This window comes from Triticum dicoccoides, chromosome 3B, assembly GCF_002162155.2.
Source record: "Triticum dicoccoides isolate Atlit2015 ecotype Zavitan chromosome 3B, WEW_v2.0, whole genome shotgun sequence".
Lineage (NCBI taxonomy): Eukaryota > Viridiplantae > Streptophyta > Magnoliopsida > Poales > Poaceae > Triticum > Triticum dicoccoides.
The window spans coordinates 683,360,539-683,369,925 of NC_041385.1; the positions used below are offsets into that span (position 1 = coordinate 683,360,539).

The 9,387-nt window shown below is 45.8% G+C and overlaps 1 pseudogene; it reads left to right on the forward strand.

Annotated features, from left to right (window-relative positions):
• The first annotated feature begins 8,289 nt into the window (after positions 1-8,289).
• Positions 8,290-8,833, forward strand: LOC119279791 (annotated as a pseudogene).
• The last annotated feature ends 554 nt before the right edge of the window (positions 8,834-9,387 follow it).

Genomic DNA, 9,387 nt, shown 5'->3' on the forward strand with positions numbered 1-9,387 from the left:
TTGATCAGCAGCAAAAGTAATCAATGCAAAATCTCGTTTCTGTGATTTATTGATTTTTTTCTCGTGAGCCCAAAGTTTCTGTTTTTCAGCAGAATCAAATCAACTATCATCATAGTTTATCCTATAGGTTCTACTTGGCACAAACAATAATTAAAAGATAAAAACACATCTAAACAGAAAGTAGAAACAAAATTTAACACTAAACAGGAACAAAAACAAAGAACATAAAGAAAATTGGGTTGCCACCCAACTAGCGCTATCGTTTAACGCCCCTAGCTAGGCATAAAAGCAAAGATAGATCTAAGTGGTGCCATCTTTGGCACTTGGCTTTTTAAGGGGGTTATGCTCGGATCCGGGAGGTTCCTTGCGTTTCCCTTCATGCTCGGAGATCTTTTGATCTAAGGCATCCAACCGCCTATTACAAAGTGCAATCAAGTTATTCATGCGGTTGATATTTCCACCAATATTCTTAAGTGGTTCAACAAATTTCTGCAATTCACAAAGTTTCTCTAAAATTTGAGTTCCTTCATGAGAGAAGGATGATCCCTTTTGTAGGGGAAGTACTCCTACTATCCCTTCTATAATTTCATAAGTGAAACTAGGATCAACTTCAATAAAACACCCTTTTGCAGTAAAATCAAGGAGTTGTCTATGGGGAAGGGTTAACCCAATAAAAAAACTATGAATTAAAATCTTGAAATCTCCTTCTATAACGCAACTACGATAAGATTCTAGCATCCTGAACCAAGCATCTTTCAGATTTTCTCCTTGTCTTTGTTTCAAGTGTAGAACTTCAAAGTTGGGAGATGAAGGGGTAAAAATAGGGCTAGCCATAACGACAAGGCAAACGAGCAAAAACACGGGCAACGGGAAAAGGCAAGCGGAAAAGAGAGGAGGAGATTGGGAAAGAGAGGGAAAATAAAACGGCAAGGGTGAAGTGGGGGAGAGGAAAACGAGAGGCAAATGGCAAATAATGTAAATGCGAGGGAGATGAGTTTGTGATGGGTACTTGGTATGTCTTGACTTAAGCGAAGACCTCCCCGGCATCGGCGCCAGAAATCCTTCTTGCTATGTCTTGAGCTTGCGTTGGTTTTCCTTGAAGAGGAAAGGGTGATGCAGCATAATAGTGTAAGTATTTCCCTCAGTTTTTGAGAACCAAGGTATCAATCTAGTAGGAGGCTTCTCAACAAGTCCCACGAACCTACACAAACAAATAAAGAACTCGCAACCAACGCGACAAAGGAGTTGTCAATCCCTTCACGACCACTTGCGAAAGTGAGATATGATAGAGATAATATGATAAGGTAAATATATTTTGGTATTTTATAATATAGATGCAGAAAATAAAGATGCAAATAAAAGTAGATTGGAAGCAAATATGATAAGAGATAGACCCGGGGGCCATAGGTTTCACTAGCGGCTTCTCTCAAGAGCACAAGTATTACGGTGGGTGAACAAATTAGCAATTGATAGAAAAGCGAATAAGTATGACGTTATCTAGGCATGATCATGTATATAGGGATCACGACCATAACAAGTAGACCGACTCCTACCTGCATCTACTACTATTACTCCACACATTGACCGCTATCCAGCATGCATCTAGAGTATTAAGTTCATAAGAACAGAGTAACGCATTAAGCAAGATGACATGATGTAGAGGGATAAACTCAAGCAATATGATATAAACCCCATCTTGTTATCCTCGATGGCAACAATACAATACGTGTCTTGCAACCCTTTCTGTCACTGGGTAAGATCACCGCATGATTGAACCCAAAGCTAAGCACTTCTCCCATGGCAAGAAAGATCAATCTAGTAGGCCAAACCAAACTGATAATTCGAAGAGACTTGCAATGATAACTCAATCATATAAAAGAATTCAGAGAAGATTCAATTAATATCCATAGATAAATCTGATCATAAACCCACAATTCATCGGATCTCGACAAACACACCGCAAAAAGAGATTACATCGAATAGATCTCCACAAGAGAGGGGGGGAACATTGTATTGAGATCCAAAAAGAGAGAAGAAGCCATCGAGCTAATAACTATGGACCCGTAGGTCTGTGGTAAACTACTCACAACTCATCGGAGGGGCAAGGATGTTGATGTAGAAGCCCTCCATGGTGGATTCCCCCTCCGGCAGAACGCCGGTGACAGCTCCAAGATGGGATCTCATGGATACAAAAGGTTACGGTGGTGGAAATTGTGTTTCGGGTGCCTCCTGGATGTTTTCGGGGTACATAGGCTTATATAGGAGGAAGAAGTACGTTGGTGGACGCCCGAGGGGCCCACGAGACAGGGGGAGCACCCTATAGGGGGGGGGGCGCCCTCCTATCTCATGGAGGCCTGGGCTGCTTCTTGACTTGCATTCCAAGTCCTCTGGATCACGTTCGTTCCAAAAATCACGCTCCTGAAGGTTTCATTTCGTTTGGACTCCATTTGATATTCCTTTTCTTCGAAACACTGAAATAGGCAAGAAAACAACAATACGGGTTGGGCCTCTTCCGGACGAGCACCTCAGTAGAGAAAGCCAAAAACTGACTGTCATGATGCGGCGAGAGCTGGTCGCTGTTCGAGAGGTCTCAAAATCCATAAAGATTTCTTTCGCATTATGCGATAATCAATGCAGCATGCAATGGATCGGTTTTTCGATCAGGTGCTGGTAGAGCCCCTAGTCCGGTCTTCCGAGCACTAGGGGCTGCGCCTACTTTTCTTTCATCAAACTCCTATGGCTAAGTGAGGGTGATAAAGCCGTATAGTCCGATTGCCTGGTTTGTTGCGTCGATCACCTCCTTAAAGGACCCAATACTGGGGTAAAGAGTGTCTAGATTCATCCCGAACACCCCCGTACTTCCTACATGGGGGCGGAAGCCGACGACTGGCCAACTCTCAGAATTAATATAACAAGCACTACATAGTAACCTTGTTTCACATTACAACGCTGGACGGCATGAATATTCATGGGTAAATAATGTCCTGGTCACAATGCTCCACCACAAGGCGAGATCCCTCCAGGACACCTTCGTAGTACAATTCAGGATTATGGTGCTCCTTCCCTTCGGGTGGTCCTTCGGTCATCAGTTTAACAGTGTCCATCTTTGGCTAGTGCACTTTGACATAGGAGAAAGCCATTCGAGCACCTTCAATGCAGACAGAACGCTTGATCACATCAATCCAAGGACATGGGATAACCAGCCGCTTAACAAGCCCGAAGTAGCTGCTGGGAATTGCTTGGGCAGGCCATAGCCGAATTATCAAGTCTTTCATGGATAGTTCGGCAGCCCTATGCAGCTCGACCAGCTGTTTCGGCTGATCGATAAAGGGCACATGATATTCTGGCGCAAGGTATTGCGACCAAAATAGCTTCTCCATAGAACTCCCTTCTTCGGCTCGATAAAATTGCGCGGCATCAGATATGTTGCGCGGCAAATCCGCAAACGCCCCTGGAGATCCCCGAATTCGGGTTAGCAATAGGAACATTTCCTCCACATACTTGCTTTGCATAGAAAAAGCCTTACCCGCCGCGATCTTTCTGGCCTCTTGGATTTCCTGGAGGGCGCCTTGGGACTAACCCCGGGCATCGCATGCGGCTTGCCGAGCCTGGATGACTTTGGTTTCTTTATCCGACAAGCTCTGCTCCAAGGTCCCGCACCTTTTGGTATCTTCCTGAAGTTCTTGTTGAACCTCAATAACCCTGGCCTCGTGTTTTTCACGATCTGCCTGCTCCTTAGCCGCCCTTTTTTCGGCTGCAGCCACCACCTTCCTAAGAGCTTCAACTTCAGACGTTGCTCCTGGAAGACAGCACGACGTTCTTCATCAAAATCAATCATCGATTGATAATAAATCAAGACAAGGTCTTACATACCTTGGTTATCTTCCAACTGCTTCTTTACTTGGCCAAGCTCTTCTTCGGCCCGTTCCAGACACTGCTTCGGCCCGGAGACTTCCGCAGTATGAGAAGCGGCGGTCAACAACGATGCCTGCTTAGACAAAACATAAAAACAAATAAGGGTGTTGCATGGTCAGTCCCCTGCGAGCCCACATTGGATCCACTGTCCGGTTTTTCTTTACGAACGCCGAATAGTGTATCAGGGGCTACTATCTATACTATGACGCTCTTCAAGCCTCATCACTTACCTCAAAACCTATTAAAAGGCTAGTGCAGGCTTCAGTCAGCCCGCTTTCCGCGGACTGAATCTTCTCAATCACCGCACCCATAAGGACGCGGTGTTCTTCAATGATGGAAGCGTTATTTAATGCTGCCAACAAAGCATTTGGCACCACTGGCTGGACAGAGGTCGCCGGTGGAACAGGCGCACCCCCTTCTGTCAAAGAAGGCTCCCTGCCTAAATCCGAAATCTTGACGATCTTCGGCACTGTGTTCGGATTTGGCCCCGTGTGACCGGCCGCCAGGATTTGGCCCTCAGGTGTCGCTCAGATGGTCTTCCCGGTCCCTCCTTGGCCTAGGCCCATTAGGGACGACACCTCGGCGTTGTCCGCATGTTTGGGGGAGGTGGCCGTCGGGGGAGTTCCGCTGTCCATCGCATCCGAACTTAGTGAATCCTCCGACAAGGACTGCTCGGCGCGGGACTTGGCCGGGCTACAATATGTGTGGCTCAACACAATCAGCATTTTGAGATAATGAGTTTGGATATGTTAATATATTCGGGTTATGTGTACTCACGATTTAACCAGGGGCTGGACTCTGGGATCCCACTCCAGGCTGCTGTCGGTGGCGGTGCTGGAATCGTCTACAGAGGAAGTTTTCCCCCACTTAGATGACTTGGCCTCCAATTGTTTGGAGGCCGTTCTTTTCTTTCTCCCCTTCGCTGGGGGGGATCGGCTTTCCTCCTTTTCCTCGTCCTCTTTGGAGGAAGAGCGGGACTCTAAGTCTTCAGACGTTTTGTCCGAAACACCCCTGCGACGAAGGCCGCCACTGGTCCCTCTGGCCTTCTTCTCGGCCCTCTTCTTGGGCGCCTTATAGGGCGCCGGGACCAGCATCTTTGTTAAGAGTGGGACGGCTTTCTCTTCTGGCAGTGGGGTCGGATAGTAGACCCGCTCCGCCTTCTTCGTCCAGGCCTGGGAAAATTGTTGGAGAATTGTTGGAGATCTTTTGAAAAACACGCGGCTAAACCGTATGTTCGGTTGAATATCTGAAACCTTACCGAACTTGCGGGACAGGACAGTTTGTACCCACGGTCCTCGGCTGAGTCTGGCCACGATTTGCTGTACTTGAAGAGCACCCTCCAGATATCTTCGTGTGTTGAGCCAAAGAGCTCCGCCAGGGTCTGGTGCTCAGCCGGATTGAATTCCCATAATTTTCAAGCCCTGTGTTGGCATGGGATAATCTGGCGAACCAACATCACTTGGACTACATCGACAAGTTTGATGTTCTTATCTTCCATGCTCTTGACACGCGCCTGGATCACTGCCAGTTCGTCTGGCGAAGACCAGTCTAGGCCCTTCTTGGGCCAGGACGTAAGCTGCAACGGGGCTCCGGATCGAAATCCGGGAGCCACGGCCCATTTGGCGCCACGTGGCTCGGTGACGTAGAACCATTCTTGCTGCCACCCTTTGACGGAATCGTTAAATGTACCTGATGGCCATGTGACATTGGGCATCTTGCTCACCATGGCTCCTCCGCACTCGGCATGCTCGCCGCTCACCACCTTGGGGTTCATGTTAAAAATCTTCAGCCATAACCCGAAGTGTGGAGGGATGCGGAGGAAGGCCTCGCACATGACCATGAATGTCGTGATGTTGAGGAAAGAATTGGGGGATAGATCATGAAAATCGATCCCATAATAGTACATGATGCCGTGAATGAATGGGTGGAAGGGAAACCCCAACCCGCAGACAAAGTAAGGGAGGAACATGACCCTCTCGTGGGGTTTCGGGGTAGGGACGATCTGTCCCGCCGTCGGAAGACGATGCACGGTCTTCTTGGCCAGATACTCGGCGTCCCGAAGTTTCTTGATATCCTTCTCCTGGACAGTGGAGGCCATCCACTTGCCTCCAGCTCCAGATCCGGACATTTTTGGAACGCTTTAGTAGGCGGAGAAGGCGAATGCTTGGGCGTTGGAGCTCGAGAGGGAGGATAAGCAGAGGAAGCAGAAGACGTGGGTGAAAGAGGGGGATCCTTATCCCTTTATAAAGGCCGACCATGCGCCTCCCCACATTCCCTGAGGCTTGCTTATTTCCTAAGAGCCGTGTTAATGGCGCGGTTGGGGTGCCCACACCCGTATTGATGAGTGTCCCATGATGAGGGGACACGATCTCTGCTTTGACAAAGGCGTGCCACTGAAACCGCCTCGTTGTGGCAGGCTGATAAAACGGTTCAAATATTGACCGGGCCGTGGTGTAATGTCACGCTACCAATAAACTGTCAGTAGATTAGATCCATGATATGTTATACTCTCTACGGTGGTATGTGGAATTTTTTTTTGCAGAGCCAGGCATGATTCTTGTGTTCAAGATCTACCTTGGGGTATTCGGAGAAGGAACCCGCCTTGCAATGCCGAAGACAATTTGCGTGTCGAACTCAATCGTCATTGAAGCCTAGTTTAGGGGCTACTGAGGGAGTCATGGATTAAGGGGTCCTCGAACAACCGGACTATATACTTTGGCCGGACTATTGGACTATGAAGATACAAGATACAAGACTTCGTCTCGTGTCCGGATGGGACTATCCTTTGCATGGAAGGCAAGCTTGGCGATTCGGATATGTAGATTTCCTTCCCTGTAACCGATTCTGCGTAACCCTAGCCCCCTCCGATGTCTATATAAATCAAAGGGTTTAGTCCGTAGGACCAGAACAATCATAATCATTGGCTAGCTTCTAGGGTTAGCCTCATCGATCTCGTGGTAGATCAACTCTTGTAATATGCATGTCATCAAGATCAATCAAGCAGAAAGTAGGGTATTACCTCCATAGAGAGGGCCCGAACCTGGGTAAACATCGTGTCCCCCGCCTCCTGTTACCATTAGCCTTAGACGCACAGTTTGGAACCCCCTACTCGAGATCCGCCGGTTTTGACACCGACACCAGGTGACAGTGAAGCAAACAGACTCACCTTTTTGGAAAGGTCTGATGAGAGTTAAATCAGTCTTTTTCAACAGGACAAAGTTTAGAGTCGGAAAGGTACATCTATGAGATTCTGGGAGGATACATGGCTAGGGAAAACACCCCTCGTGCTTCAATATCCTTCACTTTATAGCATTGTTCAACAAAGAGATGCTTTCGTTGCAACCGTGCTTCATTCCACCCCTCTTAATATTCATTTCACGAGAACACTTGTCGGTGCCTGTTGGGAAGCCTGGCTCCATCTGGTAAGAAGACTGATGGACGTGCATCTTTCTCAACATCCAGACCAGTTGTGCTGGAAGCTAACCAGGAATGGAGAGTTTACAATTAAATCCACATATCTGGATGTTATCAACTCTAGCTCTATTCCTAGTTCGAAACATGTTTGGAACATCAAAGTACCTTTGTGAGTTAAAGTGTTTATGTGGTTTGTACACAAACAAGTCATTTTAACTAACGACAACTTGACAGAACGTAACTGGATTGGTTCTACAAGATGTAGTTTTTGTGACCGGGATGAGACCTTCAAACACCTCTTTCTTGAGTATCCGATGGCGAAAATTTTATGGCGGACTGTTCTGCTTTTAATACTACTCCTCCAAATAGTATCAACATGTTACTTGGGACGTGGCTGGATGGGATTGATTCCGAAACAGCGAGACACATTCGTGTAGGAGTATGTGCTTTACTATGGGCGGTATGGAACTGCGGGAATGATTTATTTTTTAATAGAACAACAAATACTCATTTTTTACAGGTTATCTTCCGAGCCACTGCGTTGATCCGTATGTGGTCGCTACTCACTCAGACGGAGCCCAGGGAGCGTTTGGTTACTGGATCTATCCGATGGGAGATGGTAGCTCGGGCTATATTCAACCGGTTTGGATGGTGGTCATGTAATAGGATAGGCAATTAGTTTTCCTATCTTTATTTTGACAGCCAGTTGTGGCTTTATTTTTACCATCTTGCTCTTTGTGAGCATGTTTACTTTATTCATGTTGAGACTTGAGGACCTTTGTTGAACTTATTTGCTCTTTAATAAATGTGGACGTATGCATCATTCTGATGCAGAGGCTGGGGATATCCCCCTTTTCTAAAATAACTATTAGGTGGCATCTTTTCCAAGGAAGCTGCTATTTTGACTGCAACTTTGTGGCATTTAGCTATTTGCATTAAGTAATACTAGCTGATTTGGATATGCGTAATTTTGCAAGGAACGTCAGTAATGTGGTGTTTTCAAACATCAAAATGCACACTAGGTACTACCATCCTTCATGGTGGGGAAGAGCTGAACCGATCCACATCACCACCTGTCCAAGGTACCCTGGTTCCAAAGAAGGCACCATTCCAGATGTTTTCTTCATCAACATCTCATCAGTATCAGAAAATGGTGGTTTCTTAGCTGGATCGAGGCATAGCCTGCTTCGCAACTTGAAGTTCAAGAATGTTGATTTGACCTACAAGAGATGGACAAACTACACCGGGGGCTTGTATGCCTACAGGCCTGGATGCCAGGACCTGGTAAAGCATAAGACTGGTGGTATGATGTTGGAGCAAATCTCCAGCTTGGAGATCGATAATCAGGATGAGATGGTCGAGAGGAAGCCTCAAAGGGTGGGATGTTAATCCACTCCTATTCCAGCCATCAACTATTGACAGGCTGTCATCCCATGATTGGCAGTCCCTGAATGTTCAATAGCAGACCACCTGAATCTCAATCGTATGTATCTGTAAACATGGTTTACACTTTCAGTTCAATTTCACCGAAATTTCATTAATGTTTTTTTGACTATGTAAAAGATAAATTTGACTATGAATATTTCAGCAATTATAGTGGTGTACACAAATTAAAATCATTTTATGATTATTTTTTCTTATATTTGGTTGATCTCAATCAAATTCAGGCGGGAAATTCAGTCCTTTGGCCGAAACAAAAACGCAAATCACTTAAATATTCCTAAAACTGATTCAGTAAAATGATTTAATGCTTATTATAATAAGGAATGATACCAGGCAAAATAATGATGGGAAATAAGAAATAAAAAGCTGACAAAAATGGATTTGAAATCATGACCTCAGGTGTGAATTCCTTGCAACAAGCCCAGCTTTGTTCATGTACAAGAGTTAGACCAATATATAGCATACCTATTTACCTCTTCTGGCGATTTTCCATTTCATTTTCACTAGCAAAAAAGATTTTTTTTACATATGACGCGCCTATGGGTCTGCGAAAGTTTTCTTTTTATTTTTCATGTTCATATTCGTTTTGATTTTTTTCCCATTTGAAAAAAAAGA